This window comes from Euprymna scolopes, chromosome 45 (assembly GCF_053919585.1).
Source record: "Euprymna scolopes isolate OS-2025 chromosome 45, ASM5391958v1, whole genome shotgun sequence".
Classification (NCBI taxonomy): Eukaryota; Metazoa; Mollusca; class Cephalopoda; order Sepiida; family Sepiolidae; genus Euprymna; species Euprymna scolopes.
Window position 1 is genome coordinate 25,999,953 of NC_136526.1, and position 21,789 is coordinate 26,021,741.

The 21,789-nt window shown below is 33.9% G+C and overlaps 1 protein-coding gene across 2 annotated transcripts in view; it reads right to left on the reverse strand.

The window, feature by feature from the left end:
* LOC145269297 (pyruvate carboxylase, mitochondrial-like) overlaps positions 1 to 21,789 on the reverse strand; it is a 402,794-nt gene that overhangs the window by 279,965 nt on the left and 101,040 nt on the right. The window contains exon 1 of one of the 2 annotated variants that reach the window (XM_080124984.1): positions 10,174 to 10,301. The exons of the other annotated variant lie outside the window; for it this stretch is intronic. The gene's annotated coding sequence lies outside the window, so the exon portion shown is untranslated. Of the gene's footprint in view, positions 1 to 10,173; positions 10,302 to 21,789 lie in introns of those variants that run through there. 2 annotated transcript variants of the gene reach the window in all.

The window sequence follows — 21,789 nt, forward strand, 5'->3', positions numbered from 1 at the left end:
AATTTAATAAACAAAAAGATATCGTAAAACTTGAAGGACTGTTTGAATACATTGATTTTAAATTTAAAGTGTTGTGTTTTATTTCTTCAATTTCTAATAATTTCACAATTATGAATGAATTTAAAAGAAAAGTATTTTGTCACAAAAAATATATTGTAAAACTTGAATATAACTTTCTTTTTTGTTTCTTGTTACTTTTTTTTTTAAAAATCAGATTATCGATTAGACACTAAGCTGAAGCGGGGAAGGTGGTGGTAAGCAAAGAATTAGTAATTCAGAATTCACCAAACTACGAAGAGGGATATAGGCAGCACGAGTAAAAATTTGATGAACCCATGATGATGCGAAGGCTTTTTTAAGGGCAAAAAATATACTTAGACAAGAGCTACCTTCTGTGTATTGTTTGCCAAAGAGAAATGACGGAAGTAAAACGTCCGAACTAGAAAATAAAATCATGGAGATAACCTTCACATAAAGGAAAGTTCATTTCCATCAAACATGGGTTTTTGCAAGGGTCAAAGCTGCCATTGGAGACTTTCATCCAACTGCTGTATTTTTGGTCTTACAAAACTCCAGTGACAAAATGTGCACAAATGACAAAGGTGTGCGAAAGAGTAGCAGTATTATGGTATGGCTGTTTCAGCGACATTTGCTCGAAAAAAAATGATTGAACAACCCCATCAAATTAGGAGGTAACGGTGTAATTGTAACTGATAAAAGTTACTTTTCTACCTACATTGCTCGTTATTTTTTAGTACCTGGTAACATAAGATCATAAATACCAATAAAGAGATTTTTAATATCGTATTCAGCTAAATCCATAGCAAGCTACACTTGAATAAATGGTTTATTTTATTGATGTTTATTAAATTGTTAGGTGAAAGTACAGAATAGTTGCAATACACCCGCGAGTCTGGTAACATAAGTGCATAAGTAGGTGTATCAGAAGCTGCCATTAAATATGCCGTATATGAACTTGAATAATTCAACTATCTTTCGAAGCTTATAACTACTTGAAAAATGTAATTCAAATCCTAATTTCTTTTTCAATTAAAGGAGAAAAGACCAAATTTTACAAAAAAAGGTTTAATGGCAAATCATACAATATTTTTTTTTTAAATCAGTTTTCTTTAAAAAAACGATTTAAAGAAAAATCAACTAAATTTTACTTACTTCAATTATAAAAATATATATAAATTACAAAAAATCACTTACCTATAAAAACTACTATTCAATGGGTACTTCCATTCATTGTTCATTGTTAAGAATTTATCCATATTTATATTTATATTCCTTTTTAAATAAAATACTTTTTTAAAGAAGGATTAAAAAAAAAAAAACGCAACTCAGATTTTTTTTTTAACTGTTCAAATAAAGGGAGACAAACATCTGATTTTATTCGCCCTTATCTTCCAGTGGCTTCAAAGGGACATAATTTATATGTCTTTCTATTTCATGCTGTAAACCATAATTAGTATTTTGGTGCATCCATAGTTAAAAAATGAACACATTCACTTATAAGTTTTGCCTTTATAAAAAAACCCACTCGACTGATTTTTTCTTTTTTTTTATTCTCTTAATGAAATACATGAATTTTTGTTTTAATAAATTTTAATTCTTCTTTATCGGGTGATTTTTTTTTTTTTTTTTTAATATCTAAAAAAAGAAAACATTGAATGAAATAGAAAAAATTGTCGTCAGTGTCCAATATGTACTTGACAATCTTAAGCATAACATATGCTTCCACTTAAAAAAAGAAAATCAACGTGTTTTTTTTTTTTAAAAAAAAAAGGTTTAGACTTTACAGGTAAATTTCCAAAAAACACTTCTTTTTTTTGTTTTAAATTAGAATATTTTATTTATTGATCTTTTATCTTCAATTTGTGATATATAAAACTTTGGTGTGTAAATTAATTATTAAAATTTTAATAGATATTTCAAAATGGAGGGGGGGTAAAAAAAAAAAACGTTTGTCTAAAATATTATATTTGGTTTCTTGGAAAGAGCATAAAATTTCACATTAACCCTGAAAATATTGTAAAAATTGAACCAATAGAAAAATTTTGATAGATTTTTAAAGTTTAAAAATTGAAAAAAAATTAACTCATAAAATTCAGTTGATTTCATTATGTAAAAAAAATGGTTGCATGAAGGTGCGCCAGAATTTTGTAAACACTTTTTTAAAAAATAAAAAATAAATATTTCTATTATTTTTTAAACAACTTTAAATGGTTTATTTTGGAAGTATATTCCATAAAAAAAAATAAAAACAACCCACTTTAAAAAGAGAAATTACGATTTTTTTTAATATTTTATTCGCAGTTTTGTATTAGGGGTGTCAAAAATTCTGATACACCTAGTGCATACAATAAAGTGATTTTTAATTCATTCATAATTGTGAAATTATTAAAAATTGGAGAAATAATGCAGAAGCACAACTGATTTTTTTTTTTTAATAATTACACAACACTTTAAATTTAAATCAATGTATTCAAATAGTCCTTCAAGTTTTACTATATCTTTTTGTTTATTAAATTGTTAGGTGAAAACACAGAAGAGTTACAATACACCCGCGAGCCCAGTAACATAAGTGCATAAGTACCAATAAAGTGATTTTTAATATCGTATTCAGCTAAATCCATAACAAGCAACACTTGAATTAATGGTTTATTTTAGTGATGCTACACTGTAATCACGTGATTAAAATTTTAGCAGACGAAAATTGGGAGACAATAGTTAGCAAAACATTAACAAAAAGGATTTTTAAAAATACAACAAATGAATGTTACCAAAAGCAAAATAAGTTACTTTTCTTGCATAAGTTTTTGTATTTAAATTCGTTTTAAAGTGTGCTTTGACTTGCAACCGGAATAGTGTCAAGCCCGAGTTAAAACGAGAAAAGGATAGTTTCATAGAACCATGGCAAGCCTCGATATTTGCTAAAAATCGAAAATTAAATAAAATACTGTTAGAACATTAAATTTTTACATGGTTGATTTTTATTAGGTGTGTTTCTACCAGTATTTTGTTTCATTTTGCATTTTTGAACGAATGTTAAGGCTCAACGTGAAACCAATAATTTTTGTTCTAATTACAGACTTGATACTACATTTGTTTTCAAATAAAAAAAATATATATATATAAACGAAAACATTAAAACACACAAAAAAACTTATCCAGGTATTTAGAAGAGTAATTTATCTTGGCTTTGGTAATATTTATTTGTTGTATGTTTGGTTTTTTTTAGTACTTATGCAGAATACGAACCGTGCTATAGTTTAACTTTTACGGTATCTTTAGTTTATTAAACTGTTAGATAAAATTACAGAATAGTTATAAAACACTCCCCATGTTGAGAAAAGGTTTCTAAATAATTACGTCATTATTTTCGCACAGTCCATAAACTGCACAAGTACATCCCCCCACCCAAAAAAAAACATTAAAATAGAACAATTGTTTGTTATCAGTTGTTGCATTTCTTCCTAACAGAAATAAATATTTATTCACAAAACTTATATTTCAATGATTGTGTTCCTTGATTTGAACATTTTCTTTTAATTTTTTAAGTTTCTTAAAATGTTGACATTAATTTTTCATTATACAAATATTTAAATTTTGTCATTTATTTTATTTAATCTGGTAGATTAGTGTCCGTTTACACTGAAAAAAAGATGAAACTAAAAAATATTTTGTTTTCTTTATAAAATTACTTGATTAATTCACGTGATTTTTGGAATTTTCGTTCTGTCGTGAGTACGTTACAGATTTTTCTTTATTGGCAAATGTGTAGTTTAGCGGCATAAATTATTTGACAGACAAATCTTAAAAATTATTTATTTTTATATAAAGCACATGGTGCTAGTGCACTTATTGATCCGCGCTTATTTTTAAATAGTATTTTTAAGTTTAATTAAAGTTTTATGATATGTTTTTATTAAATTGTAAGGTACAGAATAGGTCCAAAACACCCTCCCCTCTCCATGTTAAGAACGGCTTTCTAAATAATGTTATTATTTCAGCACGGATCAATAAGTGCACTAGTACCAAGCACATTAAGGTTGAAATAAAACCAGAAAAAAATTTATTTTTATGTTTTTATCATTTATTAGACTAAATGTACGATATTCAAGGTTGCCATATTGCTTTTAAAATTTGGCCTTTCTAAGGTTTGGAAGATTGGCATTTTTTACGCTCTTTAATGAACCCTGTTTTTGGACGCTATATTTTTTGTAATAAAAGAGCATAAAAAAGGCCAAATTTAGCCGTAAAAAGGCCAATCTGTCAAAAGGTGGTGGGATTGAATGTCGTACATTTAGTCTAATAAAAAAAATGAAAAAATAATAAAAATTAAATTTTTTCTGGTTTTATTTCAGCCTTAGTGTCTAATGATGTGTTTTATAAAAAAATTTATAATTTTTTGTTGGGCAAATAATTTACGCCGCTAAACTACACATTTGCCTCTTTTTATTTCGGCGAACAGGTGCTTCTACAGTTTATCGCCGAAACTGGAAACACCATTTTATTTTGCGCACCTGTCGTTCAAATCCAAGGGAGAAATCAGTATTTTAAACTATGACCGAAGTTAGAAATAAATAAATAAAAAAAAATAAAACTAGATATTAATTACTTCTGGAAAGAACTATGAAAAAAAGTAAATAAAGAAAGTGAATGAGAACATATATCCGTAATAATTGGAAATGTTTTGATTTAATGAAAACGGGAAAGTTTTTCATGAAACGTAATTGTCTAAACTGGGCGAGCGCCATTTGAAAACCTGTGAAAAATAAATTTCTCACATCTCAATTTCCTTCCTGCAGAGGCAAAAGAATCCACAAATACAAAAGCCATATTTTTTCAAACTCAAAATATATTCAAATGTAACAGCAATGAAAGTTTATTGGTCCTGATGTTGTCCTTTTGCAAAACGGTGGCCCAATTTGCTTCCATATGCATGGAGCTTTTAGTTCGAATTCTTATTGTCGGAATGTTAGTTCGTTGTTCCTCAGAAGGATCCATGAATGTTTATGGTAAACTCAGCGGGAATGTTGGTGCCTATAATTAGGCATAATGTGAGCCACTTGGGACTCAAGATGAATTGAGATAAGATCCAATATTTGGTAAATATACATGCAGAACAGTTCTTGAATGTCATCCGTTCTTGAATGTCATCCTTAATTAGGATAAATTCAACAGTATAAGTTCTCTGCTTGTAGAGACGTGGTCTTTCGTTCACCAAACGCTTGGTGTTCATGGAGGAATTGTCTTAGCTCCCCTCAGTGGAGCTGCTGAGTTTTGAGTCTATCCCGATGCCGAGCTTTGTCTAGACTGAAAAAAGAAAGCATGATACAAAAGCGCACCAAGTCAATCACCTGACAAATTCAAATTTAAACCAATGACAGCCAACTACTAATGCCTGGGCAGACAAACAAGAAAAGATGGCTGCCATATATAGAATTTCTCACAAACCAAAACATTTACTGCATAAAAATTTATCAAAATATAATTGTAAAAGCATTTATTGAAAAGTTTGCGTAAGAAAATATAATTTTAATAAAACAATTTTGGATTTTTATAAAATATTTTTTGTTTTTTGTTTGCTTTTTTGTTTGTTTGCTTTTTTTTTTTTTTTTGAACAAATAAATAATTTTAATGAAACATTTTTTTTAATTAAAGCGACTTTGAAGGGTCAACAACAAATTTAAATGAAACCGAAAAATCATTAGTTTAATTTTGTTATTTCATGCTTCAGTCATAGTTTAAAATACTGATTTCTCTCTTGGATTTCAACGACAGGTACGCGAAATAAAATAGCGCCTCCAGTTTCGGCGATAGTGTAGAAGTACCGGCGGATGTACATGAGTGAGGCTCCCATTGCCAAATAGGCATGTTGAACGCAGCGCGTTGCAGGGACCATTCGTTAAATAAAAAATGCGCATGTTCAGTTTCATTTTACTTTCTTTTGTTTTTTTAGATAAAATACGTGAGAGAGATCATAGTTAGAATTGTTTTGTTTTTTTAATAAGCAATTTTCGAGTTTCATCATCCGACATATACAATTTCTAAATTAAGAAAATTGGTGCAAGTTCAGAATTAGCACTTGTGGCAATAAACAAAAACTGGTATTTTTTACGACCTGCTCAAGCATAGTATAAACACCCCCAACCACCCATATTGAGAACGGCTTTCGGAATAAACTAATAATAAATAATAAAGGTTTTTGGGTAAACTTTTACAACGTCCCAGCATATTATAAACACCCCCATGTTAAGAACGGCTTTCGAGGTTAGAGGGTGTTTATTCCGAAAGCCGTTCTTAACATGGAGAGGTTGGGGTGTTTATAATATGCTGGGACGTTGTAAAAGTTTACCCAAAAACCTTTCGAACAATTGTAGTAAAAGTTGTTTTTTTTTTTAATTATTTTTTATTCAAAAAATAATTATTGAAACAAAAACAGTCATGTTTTCTGCTTAATTTTCAACCCTCTATGGAATGAAGATGTTGACTTTCATTTTTATTTAATCATTGATTTTTCTGCCATATATTTCTATTGAGCTTGTCAATTGCTGCAATAGGAGTATCAGAAGCCGCCATTGAAAACTTGAATAAACATCTGATTATATAGACTGTCTCTGTTTCGAAGCTTATAATCAATATGAAAATGTAATTTCAAACTGTAATTTTTTTTTCAATAAAATGAGAAAAGACAAAATTTTAAAATAATGAAAGGTTTAATAAATGTCAATGCATACAAATCCGCAAATAGAACAACAAAGATACTCGTACGGGAGCTCATGTTTGCTGATGACACCGCATTTGTAGCGCATAGTCATGAGGATGCTCAGGACATAACTCGCTTCGCAGGATCGGCCAAGGCCTTCGGATTGAAGATTAACATCAAGAAAACCAAAATGATGTACCAACAATCCCCTGGATCACCAGCAACAAGCCAGCCAATTAAGATTCAAGACCAGGAGTTTTACAATGTCAGCAAATTCAAATACCTAGGGACGATGGTCATGAACAACAACAAAATGGACAAGGAAATTTCTACAAGAATGGTCAACGCCTCCATATCCTATGGAAAACTCAAACAGAAGGTCTGGCAAAATAAAGACCTGACTTTCAGAACTAAATGCTTGGTGTACCGCGCCATCGTCCTCTCGTCACTCTTATACGGTGCATAAACTTGGCCAGTGTACAAACTAATATCCCGCAAGCTCAACACCTACATGATGAGGCACCTCCGGCAGATTTTAAATGTCAAGTGGTATGACTTTGTCAGCAACAGGGAGATCACCCTCCCAAGCATGTATGACCTGCTCATCCGGAAAAACCTGAGATGGGCCGGGCACGTAAACAGAATGGAGAACTCCTGACTACCAAAACAGATACTGTTTTCACAACTGGAGGATGGGGTACGAGGCATAGGCAGACCTAAGCTCAGGTTTCGTGACACCGTCAAACGAAATCTAAAGGACAGGTTGATCCCTACTGGAAGCTGGCAGACCCTCAGTCGCGACCGTGACAAGTGGAGAATGATGGTTCACAGGAAGTCGTCTTCGGACACGAAGGACAGCACATGAATGAATGAATAATCGAAAAAATACAATTTTTTTTTTCATCGGTTTTCTTAAAAAAAGATTTCACGAAATTCAACAAATTTTAAATGGTACCAAAATCTATTAATCTATAAATGCCAAAAAATCACCTATAAAAAAAAAACAAAAAAACTAAGCAATGGCTGGTTCAATTCTTCATTTAAAAGAATTGTCCATATTTATATTTTATATTCCATGTATTTTTTAAATAAAAGGATTTTTTAAAGTGAGGTTCGTAGAAAATCGCATTTTCGTAACGTGTTTAGTGCCATAAGCTTAAAGCGCTGCTGCTAATTTGCAATTTATCAAATACTGATTCATTAAAGGGACATAATTAATGTCTCTTTTTTTATTGCGTGCTGTTAACCAAAATTAGTATTTTTGGTCCTCCGTAGTTAAAAAAACAAAAAAAAAAACACACATTCACTTATAAGTTTTTCCCGTTAAACAAAAAATCCAGTCGACCGATTTTATTTATTTTTATTTATTTATTTTTTTATTTTTTAATTCTCTTAATGAAATACATGAGTTTTTAATTATTATATCTTATTTCTACTTTATCGACTGGATTTTTTTTTTAATATCTAAAAAAAAGAAAGCATTGAATGAAATAGAAAAAATTGCCGTCAGCGTCTGGTATTTACTTGACGATATAAGCATAACATGAGCTTTCATTAAAAAAATATAAAAATCAACAAGGTTTTAATAAAAGGTTTTACACTTTGGATTTTACAGGTAAATTTCCAAAAAACACTTTTTTTTTTTTTGCTTTAAATTAGAATATTTTATTTATTGATCTTTTATCTTCAATTTGTGATATATAAAACTTTGGTACATAAATTATTTAATTTTTAATAGACATTTAAAAATGGGGGGGGGGGTGAATTAAAAAAAAAAAACGTTTGTCTAAAATATTATATTCGGTTTATTGGAAAGAGCATAAAATTTCACTTTGACCCTGAAAATATCGTAAAAATTGAACCAATAGAAAATTTCGATAGATTTTTAAAGTTTAAAAATTGAAAAAAAATTTCAATTGATTTCATATGTAAAAAAAAAAAAAAAAAAAAAAAAAAATGGCTGGTTGAACGCGCACCGGCATTTTGTAAACACTGTTTGTTTGTTTTTTAAATAAAAAATATTTCTATTATTTTTTAAACAACTTTAATAGTTTATTTTGAAAGTATATTCCATACAGAAAATAAACAACCCACTTAAAAAAGAGAAATTACGAGTTTTTTTTTTATTTTTTATTCGCAGTTTTCTGTTAGGGGTGTCAAAAATTCCCCCAAAATTCTGATACACCTACTGCTGCAATTTCATATTTTACGTTTCGGCACCTTCCGGCGGTTTACGTAACATACTGACGAAACAATCATCGGTTTTAGAATGGTCCGTATTCTGCATAAGTAGCTCATTTTTATCGGCTACGATTTCATTAATTTACCAAGTTCAATGTCTATGTATATAGCTATCGTAATTGGCCGTAAGGTCACGACTCACGATTTGGCCATGTGTCTCTTTTATGTCTCCATAAGTTCCGATGAGGAAGAGATACAAAACAAAAAGAAATGACCTTGACCGTCAAAAGACGTCTGCTGGTCCGCTCGCTATAGTAATGTGACTCTTGGTCTAAAACATTATCCTAAATCAGACATCGGCCTTATACTGACGTTAAGTATGATTCTATTCTGTCGTAGGATAAACCCACCGATCGTTTGCATCCCTCCAACGTGTTTGGGTTATTTCTAAATTGTTAAACTTCCTAGCAGAGTGAAAAAACAATCTCTTAGCAACAACAATTACGGCCTCTGTCTCCCCACAAGGTCGATTTTTCGTACATTAGAAAAAATGCATTTTATTATAAGAAAAATCCATCTTCACAGAAGAGGGCATTCTGGATTGGAACAAAAATATAAATTGCCTCGGTCTAGAAGGATTTCTCTTTCACGGATTGAAAGTATGAAAAGATATAGTAGACCAAATAAAACACTATCAGCCAAAAAGGCTCAAGCTCCACTCGTCGGGAGGAGAACATTAGTGTCTTCTCGGGGAGCGTGATTACAGACATTAAACAACCGTACCTGTAACACCTTCATGCTTCTTTGTATGACAAGGGGTTAATAGAAAGTGACACGTGTGACAGCCGAGCGAGAGCTCTATCGAAAGATTTAGTGTAATACTTTTTCTTTTTTGTTATTGTTTGTTTTTTTTGGGGGGGGGGGTTCTCGGAACAAAAACAATTTAGACTAGAATTCTCAGTTGATTTGAGATTTAAACCAACACAGAATTGAAAAATTAAATATTTTCTAAATGTATCCAAATGACGTTGGGTTTGTATTAAAAAACTCATATATGTATATATATATATATATATATATATATATATATATATATATATATATATATATATATATAACACGAAAGCTGAAAACATGTTTTGTTTTAGAGATAGAAAAATATAAATAAAACAGTTTCTTTATGTTTGAAAACAACGAAACTGCTGAGTTCGTGAACATGCAAATATGTTGTGCAATACGTAAAAAAAAAAAAAAGAAAGATATTTTTTACTTACGGGGAAACAGAGGTCAAAACTCGGTGAAAAATGAGAAGTATTTGGCGAACAACTAATTCACCGTCTCTCTCTCTCTCTCTCTCTCTCTCTCTCTCTCTCTCTCTCTCTCTCTCTCTCTCTCTCTCTCTGATTTCATTTTATTTATTTTTTTAGAGAGAAACAGCAGATAAGAACCCAATTAAAAGGGTTTTAATAAAAAGAGAATAGTTTCATTTTTATAATTGGCCAAGATCAAAGTGTAGTATCTGTTCTTCAGATGCTGCAATGCTGCATTGCTAATGCTGCAGCTGCACTTCCATTTCTTGTTCTCTTTCGGTGGAGGATCAGTCCTTCACGACTGAGACAATTTTTTATTTTTGTACCTTTTCTCCACGTTAAAAAACGACCCTGGTGTCTAACTCTGTCCCATGGGGAGGCATTGTAAATAGGAACAATATCGGGATTACTTTAATTTGGTTTTAATTAATATATTAACATATAATAAAAATTGTATTTCTCGCATCTCCACGATTTACACATTATTGCAAAAGTATAAAATAAATGAATTTTGGTAAATTTTATTAACACACCCATCATATTTTAGTCGAGAATATAAAATGCAATTTTACTTTTTTAGGCGATTACATGGTAACAGCTTGAAAAATAGTCGCAAAAGAGGAATCTTTTTAAAAATTATTATTTATGAGTTTATGCAAATTGAAAATGAACTGAGCAGTGAACACCCGCTACAAATTAACGGTTCTATTCTGAGGACGTGTAAACTAATTTTTCCAAGGGGGGGGGGGGGGTGACGTAGCGTGTTTTTTTTGTTGTTGTTTTTTTTTTTTTTTTTTTTTTGTGGGAATGGGGTGCTGGCCAAAAAAAATGTGTTGGGGGGAGCATTTTTTACGCTCTTTGCTTGCCAAGAATTTATTTAACCTTGATAAGTGTTATTTTTTTTCTTATGTTAACGCGTATTGCTTTTTGTTTCTTTGGTGGACCTGAACGAGAATCACCCACATACCCCTATAATTTTAACCGATATTCTGTAGTTGGTATTTTATACGAACTAACCCAGCGTAGTATAAACACCCTTAACCTCCCTATGTTAAGAACGACTTTCGGAATAAACACCCCGACCTCAGAAACTACATACTAAAATAGGCACCGCCAAAACTGGGGGGGGGGGCAGGTCAGTACTTTTTGACGGACCGTCTTTTTAAAAATCTACCAAAAATCAGGTAATTATCCGATCAATACGAAATTTTCAGCGATTATTAGGAGAAGAATGAACTTTATAACAGTGTACTTATTTTTCATAAACGATATTTATATATATATTTTTTTTTTGCTTACAACCCCCCCTTGTTTTGAAGTGGGAACAAATATGCTTAAAATAATCATCTGAAACTGAACACAAGATATTGTGTTGTTGTAAGGGACAGAATTATAGATTTAAAAAAATAAATAAATAAATTGTTTGCATACCTTATTTTGACGTCTGAATATCAGAACTTCGATTGTGTTTAATTATCCCGCTTTTGAGTTTTGAAGTGTGAAATTCGGTGAATATGTTAAGTAAAATAATTAAAGTTAAGCAAAACAAAAAAAAAATTTTTTTTAATATTTATACGAAAAAAGCCATTTTAAAATTTTTGATAAATAAATTAACAATTTTTTTTTAGCGAGCCGAATAATGCATGACCATTATTAAACAGGGCATGCTTTGAATAATCGATACAAAAAAAAAATTCGATAAATATTGTGCCCTTTGTGTTAAAAATAGCATCATTTTTTTCGATCCCGTTTGAAAACGTTTGCCGCCTTTCGACTACGGTGGACCAAACGCGCTGAAATAATTGTTTTTTATTCTGCTTTAAATTGCCCCCCCCCCCATTTTGGGGAGCCTGGCCCCCACACACATACACATTAAAAACCAAACTCATACAAATGGTCACCCATCTGGTACTGGCCAGCCTCAGCTTAATAATACATTGAAATTTTCGTCACTGAAAAATAAGTTTTTTTTGGCCTGTTTGGTCTTCCATAGTTTTCTTCTTATCAAACGCAAACCTAAACAGTGTCGATCTAGACTCTAGATCGACGCGAAATATCTGGTTACCTATATGAATAAGTGGAATTATTTGAAATTCAGGAACTTATATTATAATATTTTTGCATATTCTCTTAGAAAATCATCCTAAATCTTAGTTAGACAATAAATTAATAAATTAATTATTTCAAAAACCTTTTTTTTTTAAATATTTATGTACGTTTTTTGTGCAAGACAAAAAATATCAATTGTTAACTTTTTGGGAAAATTTAACATTTAAAATTGAATTAAAAATAGTAGAAAAAGTTTTACATTATTCTGTTTTCTATATGATAAAATTCAGGGTTTTATCTTTCTGGAAAAAAAAAAGTTACTCAGAAATAATGGATTTTAATAAATGTAATTTCGTTTTAAAAAACAACGACAACTTGATTTTGCGGCCATTTTTGGCGGTGCCTATACTAAAACATACTATAAAAATTAGTGGGGGGGGTATTCTCGTTCAGGTCTGCCATTTCTTTTTATTATAATGGTTTTTGGTTATTTGGAGGGGGGAGTAATGTTTCTTTGCTTTTTTACGTTAAAACGGTTCCTTTTCTAAATATATATGTACAGCAAGAAGAAAGTAATGAGTTTATCTGTTCAGTCCACCGACTTAGTCGGATGTGGACCTTAGAATTCACCCTCGTCCGTTCGTTCACAAAATTATTTTCCTAAAATTTTGCATGAAGTTACAACTACCCAAGGGAGGAAATGTAGCATTCTCAAATTTTTGACAGGGGGTCAAAAGGGGTTAGAATGGCCAAAAATAGCACTTTTCGGGACATAGAATCTTTTCCAACCTTTAGATTTTGTTGAAAATTACTCACAAGCAAGATTATATGGATATACATCTGTAAACGTAATATTTGACCCTTGGAAAATTCTGGTTACGTCCCCAGGGGTTCAAAAGGGATCAAAATGGTCAAAAATAGCACTTTTAGGGACATAGAATCTTTTCCAACCTTTAGATTTTTCTGAAAATTAATCACAAGCAAGATTATATGGATATACATCTGGAAACGTAATATTTGACCCTTGGAAAATTCTGGTTACGTCCCCAGGGGTTCAAAAGGGATCAAAATGGTCAAAAATAGCACTTTTAGGGACATAGAATCTTTTCCAACCTTTAGATTTTTCTGAAAATTAATCACAAGCAAGATTATATGGATATACATCTGGAAACGTAATATTTGATCCTTGGAAAATTTTGGTTACGTCCCCAGGGGTTCAAAAGGGATCAAAAATGGTCAAAAATAGCACTTTTAGGGACATAGAATCTTTTCCAACCTTTAGATTTTGTTGAAAATTACTCACAAGCAAGATTATATGGATATACATCTGGAAACGTAATATTTGACCCGAGAAAATTCTGGGGCTAGAGCTTTATAGGGGGAAAGAAATTCAAGTGAAATTAAATCTCTCTGCCCCAAACAAAATAATAAAAAAGGAATAAAACAAAATGACACCTCCTTCTCATTTAAAATGCACCCCATTTATCTTTCAACAAAAATAACAAGATGAACAAGCAAAGGTCTGATCGGTAAAAGTTCATGAGAAATAATTATGATTAGAATATTAGATGAAAGTCCTTCGTTGAATTATAAGATTAGAAGGTGAAAGTCTTGTGTGAAAATAATGTCCTTATTTCAAAGTTTGGGTTTTAACTGGCGAAGTTCGCTTTATTCTAAAGTCCCATGAGGAAAGTAGTCCGTTGTTATTAATTCTTATAGAAAATGTACGGAATGGGTGTGTGTGTGTGTGTGAGCATAAGTGTGATTTTTTTTTGACTGCCCACATGGTGTGTGTAATTATGGTCTCGGCGGCTTTGAAAGCAACGATGAGAGGAAAACGAGAGGCATGTTCTCGTGTCACGTTGGAGCAAGAAGAAAAGAAGAAAGAAGGGGAAAAGAAGGGAAAGAAAGAATGTTTGATGCGTTTAAATACTTTTTGGACTGGCTCCGAAACAAGATTGCTACTGCTGATATTTTGGTTTTTGGAAAAGCGTTAAAAAAGACAATCTTCTAAATTCTCTCATTGGTTGCTTGTGTCACGTGATACTGTTTTCAACTACGTCCGCCAGAAATATGTTCATTTTACTTTTATTGTGAGAAAAGCATATTTGAAATTATGTCGTTGCAAGAGGAACTTATTTTTGTGCAAAATGCGCGGGGAAATTGAAATGAATAAATGTTCGTTTATTTGCGCACGAGCGTGTGTGTGTGTGAGTGACAGCACAAATACTCCCCCCCCCCAGATTGAAAAAAAACATAGAAAACTGTTTTTCTCAATTTTTTTTTTTTTTTTCAATATGTAATGTATTCCTTAAAACGTTTCGCCCAGTGTATTTTCCTGCCGATTTTCATTTTGGTAGTCGCATCGGCGTTCTTTTCAGTGAAGGAATGATCTAAAAATCGTCTATGTATGCTGGTTTAAGTCGGTCCTGACAAATACGTGTTCGATGGTGTAAAGATCTTTTATAATATAGGATTGTCTGTCTGTCCTCCTGGTGGGTGTGAAATTTAGATGAGACATTTTGTCTTTCAACTCTGTTACGAACATGGTTGTAGGTGAGATCTCCGTGTGTTGATCAAAATATTGACCTGGTAGAGTCAAAGTGAAACCGAAAACTACCTCTGCTGGTGTGCTTTGTAAGTCTTCTTTTACAGAGTTCCGTATCATTAATAGTATCAAAAGTATATTGTCTGCCCAGTCTGTGTTGTTCAGACTCATTGCCAGGGAGGTTTTTAACTGCCTGTGAAAGCGTTCAATCAAGCCATTCGAGGATGGGTGATATGCCGTAGTCTTGATGTGGTTCATTCCCAGTAATTGATTAAATTCCACAAAGAGTGTCGATTGGAACTGCAAACCTCTGTCTGTCGTAATGACTGTGGGTACTCCGGAGATGTCTATCCAGTCCTGAAGTATGGCTATAGCTGAAGTATCCTTAACAACTATGGCGATAGGCCATCTGCTGAATCTATCAACGATAGTCAGGATGTGGGTGTGTCCCTTTGAAGTGGGTAACGGTCCTACCAAATCAATGTGGATGTTGGTGAATCTAGCATTGGGTGTGCTAAAGGAACCCAGTAGTGATCTCGTGTGTCTGTGAATTTTCTGCTTTTGACAATCTATGCACGTCTAAGTCCAATTTTGAATATCTGTGTTCATATTCAGCCACACGAAACATTGCGTTATTAGCTTTAAAGTAACTCTTTTTCCTGGGTGAAATAAATTGTGAAGATGTTGGAAAACTTGTCATCTGAGGCTAGGTGGTATGTACGGTCATGGTTGTTTCTTTGCTGCGTTGTAATAAACAATTGCTGTACTGAATGTACAGCATTTTTTCGAGTTGTAAGGATGTTTTTTCCTGAACATCTTTAAACGTTGTCTGATTCCTGTTCTCGTGCTATCAATTCCATGCTTAGCTGGAATTTAGAGAAGTGATCATGGCTCTGGATAAGGCGTCTGCTACAATGTTCTCCTGGCCCTTCACGTATCTTATATCCATAGAGCACTGTGCAATGTGATCGAGATGTCTGATTTCTCGTGGGCCATATTTGTCTACATGTGTGTGTAGCGCATAAGTTAATGGTTTTTGATCTGTGTAGATCGTGAAATTTCTGCCTTCCAAGATTTGTTTGAAATGTTTAATCGCCAGATAAATTGCCAATAATTCCCTCGAAAATGTGCTGTATTTTCTTTGCGTCTTGTTTAGCTTAGCTGGAAAAAATGATATAGGGATCATCCCATCATTGGTCAGCTGGTGTATGACTGCCCCTACGGCTACGCATGATGCATCCATTGTAAGTGTGAGTCTGGTATCTTCCTTGTCATTTATGTAAGTCAGCTTTGTGAAATTTGCTAGGACTTTCTTCGCTTGAGTAAAAACTGCTAAGGCTGGTCCATCTAATGTTAACTGTTGGTTCTTGGTCTTGTTATGCAACAGCGATGTTAGTGGCGTGAGAATTTCAGAGCAGTTGGGTAAGAATCGCCTGTAGTAGTTGATTATCCCTATAAATCGACGGACTTGTCGAACAGATGTGGGCTGTGGAAAATTAGCAATGGCATTCACTTTTTCGGGTAATGGTGATATTTCGCCCGAGTGTTCGAAGAAGTTGACTTCTGATTGGCCGAAGATGCATTTTTCAACGTTTACTTTTAGGCTGTAGTGAGATAATCTCTGGAAAGCTTGATCCAGGTGCTGTTTATGGTCGTCAAGGTTATTACTAGCAATCAGGATGTCATCCACGTATGCAAATATGAATGGCAATCCTCTGAAAACCTTGTCTATTAAGCATTGGAAAGTTTGACTAGCGTTTCGAAGTCCAAAGGGCATGCGAGTGAATGCATAAAGTCCAAATAGTGTGGTCAAGGCTGTTTTGTGGATATCCTCCTCTGCTACGGGAACTTGATCTAACTTCGAAAACATTGTCGTGTTCTGTAATCCGGTTTAAAATCGTGGATGTGAGGAATAGGGTATCTGTCCGGTGCAGTTTGTGCATTTAGTCTTCTGAAATCACTGCATGGGTGCCAGGATGTATTGTCCGATTTCTGCACCATGTGTAAGGGAGCAGACCATGCACTTTTTGAGGGTCGGATAATTCCCTGTTGTAGCATGTGCTGAAATTCTTTCTTTGCTATTCAGTATTTATCCAATTTTAAATGTCTGAGGAGTGGAGTGGTTGTCCAGTCATTTTAATGTAGTGTTTAGTACTATACTTGACCGTGTCCGTGTCCTTGAGTGGCTGAGACAGCTGCGGATAGATGGATCCTCAGGTAGGGCTGAACTGATACCTGTTGACTGGTATCGAATGGAGACTCCTCTGACCACCAATTTCGTTTGGTTGTCTGTTAATGTGTGGTTGGTCATGTCTACAGACAAGTTGAATTTTGCCAGGAAATCCGCTACTATCATGGGTGTTGTTCCTTCGGCTGTGGTAAAAATCCATGTGAAAGTTTGCCTCAAGCCGATGTTGATAGTAAGTGATTTATCCCCGAATGTGGATATCTTAGTACCGTTGGCTGCTTGCAAGTGATACAATTGGGTCGTAATCTTCTGATTGGTCAGCGGTGGGATTACGCTTACTTTGGCGCCAGTGGCTATTAGAAAATTATATCCGTGGGTGCTGTCACGGATATATCTCTTTTACAGAGAGTCCAGTTACAGTCATCATCTTTACTGGCTGGCATCCTCATTTCCCTGTTTTGTTCTGTTACTGAAGGAACAAGGGTGGGTACAGTGTCGCGCATTACTGCTGAATTTACTATGGTAGAAACAGTGTCCATCCCACTCTGTCGCGTTCCACATTTCTACTTCTGCTAGTACTCCTTCGTCTATAGGGCAACCTGTTGTGATGTGAGCACTGGCGATCTGCCTTCAGTAAATCCTGTATTTGTTTGGACAGCTCCTCGACTGTTGCTTTTAGCTCGGCTAGCTCCTCGTCTCTTCGTTGCGTAGGCTGTTGCTGTAGCAAGTTTACTCAGCATGCCCGGATGTTTTCATGAATTAAGTCTGCTATTTCCGCCAGTTTGTCAGGCTCTGTTCCTTCTGCTACTGGTGCAAGGATTTGCAATGTTGTTGCTGGTAGTTTATTCAGCCACAAACTCCTCATTGTTCTCCGATATCTTGTTATCTCCCAAAAGGGTGCGCATGTGATGTAACAACTGTGATGGAGTGCGGTCTCCAAGTTCGACTTGCGTAAAGAGGTTGCATAGCATCAACTCATTGGAAAAGCCAGTTCGTTTTAGAATTGCTTCCTTCAGCCGGTCGTAAAGGTTTCCTTTTTGTATTGTTTCAAGTAAATCTATTACCTCCTCCACGATGTCGGTAATTTCTTGACCAGGTAAATGTATCGTGTTCTTTGCGATGTTATTCACCTCGCATCAAATAAAGCTTGGATTTGGATGAACCAGGATTTGATGTTGGCTGAGTTAAATACCAGGATGTTTAACGATAGGGTGGCTGGAGATATTTCTGAAAGCAACGAATCCATGCTCTTGTTTCACTTGATTTAATCCTGAAAATGATTTGGAAGCCTTTGAATTGCCGGTTTGTTCTTTGCATGGGCAAGGAGTCGGCGTAGACGGATGTCTGCGGTCCCAGTTTAAATGGAAAAATAACAGGGTTGTAGAAGGAAGTGCATGTTTCATTTTACGGTCGGGTGTCACCAATTTGTAGGGGAAAAGAAGTTTAAGTGAAATTAAATCTCTCTGCCCCAAACAAAATAATAAAAAAAAAGGAATAAAACAAAATGACACCTCCTTCTCATTTAAAATGCATTGCGTTTATTTTTCAACAAAAATAACAAGATGAACAAGCAAAGGTCTGATCGGTAAAAGTTCTTGAGAAATAATTATGATTAGAATATTAGATGAAAGTCCTTCGTTGAATTAATAAGGTTAGAAGGTTAAAGTCTTGTGTGAAAATAATGTCCTTATTTCAAAGTTTTGTTTTAACTGGCAAAGTTCGCCTTATTCAAAAGTCCTATGAGGAAAGTAGTCCGTTGTTATTAATTCTTATAGAAAATGTACGGAATGGATGCATGTGTACATAAGTGATTTTTTTTGGAGTGCCCGTGTGGCGTGTGTGATTATGGTTTTGACAGCTTTGAAAGCGACAATGAGAGGTATGTTCTCGTGTCATGGCAGACCAAGAAGAAAAGAAAAAAGAAGGGAAAAAAGAATGTTTGATGCGTTTAAATAATTTTTGGACTGGCTTCAAAACAATTTTGCTACTGCTGATATTTTGGTTTTTGGAAAAGCGTTCAAAAAAACAATTATCTAAATTTTCTCATTGGTCGCTTGTGTCATGTGATACTGTCTTCAACTACGTTCACCAGAAATATGTTCATTTTACTTTCGTTGTGAGAAAAGCGTGTGGGCATATTTGAAATTATGTCGTTGCTGGAAGAACTTATTTTTGTGCAAAATGCGCGGGGAAATTGAAATGAATAAACGTTCGTTGATTTGTGCGCGAGCATGTGTGTGTGTGTGTGACAGCATAAGCTCCAGGGTTTTAGGGGTGAAAAACACACTTTTGGGGGGTAATTTTTATTCTCCTAAAATTCAAAGCATTAGTCGCGGGAGCATATAATTTTGCTTGTTTTTTTCTTTTAGGTTAATTTTCATTAATCCATTGAATTTAATCTCACTAAGAAGAAATTGTCATGTAAAGAAATGCAAACTTGGTATTGTGAAACCCAGTCATGTTCTTCTTGATTGCAATATCATTACATCATTTTGCATCTCTATTGAGTCTGTTAGGTAACTTCATATAAAATGTTAGTTAACTCTCTACTAAGTAGAGTTGAACATTCTTGGTAATGGATCCATTTAGTTATAACTCCAGTTAAAAGAAGGCAATGTATTCGCAAAATAAATAATTATGATATCAACATTATTAGCTGATGTAAGGAGACAATATAAAGTCATTTAATGAAACCTAATTGGTTAGGTAAAATAGTGTCACAGGGGAGAGAAGAAAGGATGCCAATCGCCCTTAAATAAATGACTTCATGAATACGAGAAGAAGAGATGCTAAACTACATCTCACCTCTCTTAGATAAATACTCAAAGTAAAGTTAGCGGTTTGAACATCTCTCCCCGTGCTGTGTTCCAATTTAAATCCACCAATCAAAAGGGCTGGAATAAAACATGGCATTATTTCATCAACCAATGAAAGTTTGCGTTTCAATCATGCAATTTCTGACATGACTTCTGTGCAAAGAAGTTTTTTGTTTGTGTATGTGTGAAAGTGTTTTTTTTTTATTTTTTCTCTTTCTATCTTTTCAGTTACTGAAAAGAATTGGAGCACGCAATTCATGACATGTAGAGGCTATATTATACAGGTGGGAGCTTTTATATTATATATATATATATATATATATATGTATATGATAATAGAAAAATGCGAGCATTGTTAAGCTTAAACATGGAAAATGTAAAGGACTAGTTGTTAAAATTGTAAAAGAAAAGGACAAGATATTCTTGTAAAAAATATAAATTTATAACTTAAAATATTGCAGCATTAAGTATTGATTATATAATGTTATCAATTGAATCTTAAAAAAAATTATTTGCTTTTCCAGTTTTAACAACTAGTCCTTTACTTTTCCATGTTTAAACTTAACCATATTACTTTTCATTTTAACCTATATTCCCAATAACCTATTTTTCCAATATTTTAAAAACATGTTTATTAAATTATCTTGTATAGTTGCATTCGATGCCTGAAAACATGAAAGAAAATGACTCCAAAGGAAAGGAGAAGATGAAGGGTACGCCGATAGAAAGACAAAAACAACAGCTCTCAGCCTGGGTGATAAGGTCTTGATCAGACAGAAAAGGCAAAACAAACTGTCACCACCATACAATCCTAAACCATATACCGTTACAAAAATGAAGAGAAGTATGATAACGGTTCAGAGAGGAAATCACCAAGTGACTAGAAACTCTTCTTTGCTAAAACACATAACACTTAGGGATGAAAACCCTGACTCCGATTCTAACTCTGAAGGTGAGTACAATCCACACATCCCAGAAGACCTGGAAACGCCCAAAACACAAATAGCTGACCAGTTGTCTTATCGGCAGCTCCAGTAACTCTCGCTTCTCCTTTTTTGTCCCTCAGTCCTCATTCAATGAGTGATTTTTCTGACAAAGGGTGAAGAAAAAGCTGCTTAAAGGTTGATAGTACTTGGTGAACAGTAGTCTGAGATGTCGGAAATTTTTCTGTCTCTATTTCTGTCCTTGTGGCCATGTCACTAGTAAGGATGCTGGAGATAAACGTTTTGTCTGGGCTGACGTTTTCCGCCTGATAGTCAGGGACCTGAACCTTGGATTAACCACTAAGGAGGCTGTCCTATCAGCAGGCGCAAAGTACTGGGACTGCCGTATTGCCATTTGGTGAGTGGATCTGGACCATGCAGTAGTCTCTGGTGAGGCCTCTCGATGCCATACTAGTGGGTAATTGTTACGGCTTTACCTTTTCGTGTGCTACAAAAAAAAAAAATTTCCTGTCTTTTTCTCTCTTCCTTTCCCTCTCTGTACTGCTCTAACCAAATATGCCGACCTGTTCCACAAATCCCAAAACCGCAACATGAAATATCTCCAGAAAAAAAAATCGAATAAACCTAGAACCCCATCTTCCAACGTAGACCCCTACTACCAGGTCTCCGTCTCCAATATCAGGGGTCTACGTTCCAACCTTCCAGAGGTTGAAACCCAATTACAGGAGACGAAACCGAACATATTATTTCTAAGCGAAACTGGAATAGGGCCGACCACTTCCCTAGATGAGTTCATAATTAACGGATACTCTAATTTAACAGCTAAATCTGACCCCCAAGATCACCATGGGCATGGAATATGTGCCTACGTGCCTACATTAAAGATGGCTTCCCGTGTGGCAAGGATATCTCTAGAGAAGATCCTAACTTACCCTATATGTGCTTCCGGGTTGCACTTGCTAACACCACTGCATTTATATTTGCCCTCTATCGGCCCCACAACAGCGGAGTTACTATCTTTAAGAGCATATCTGA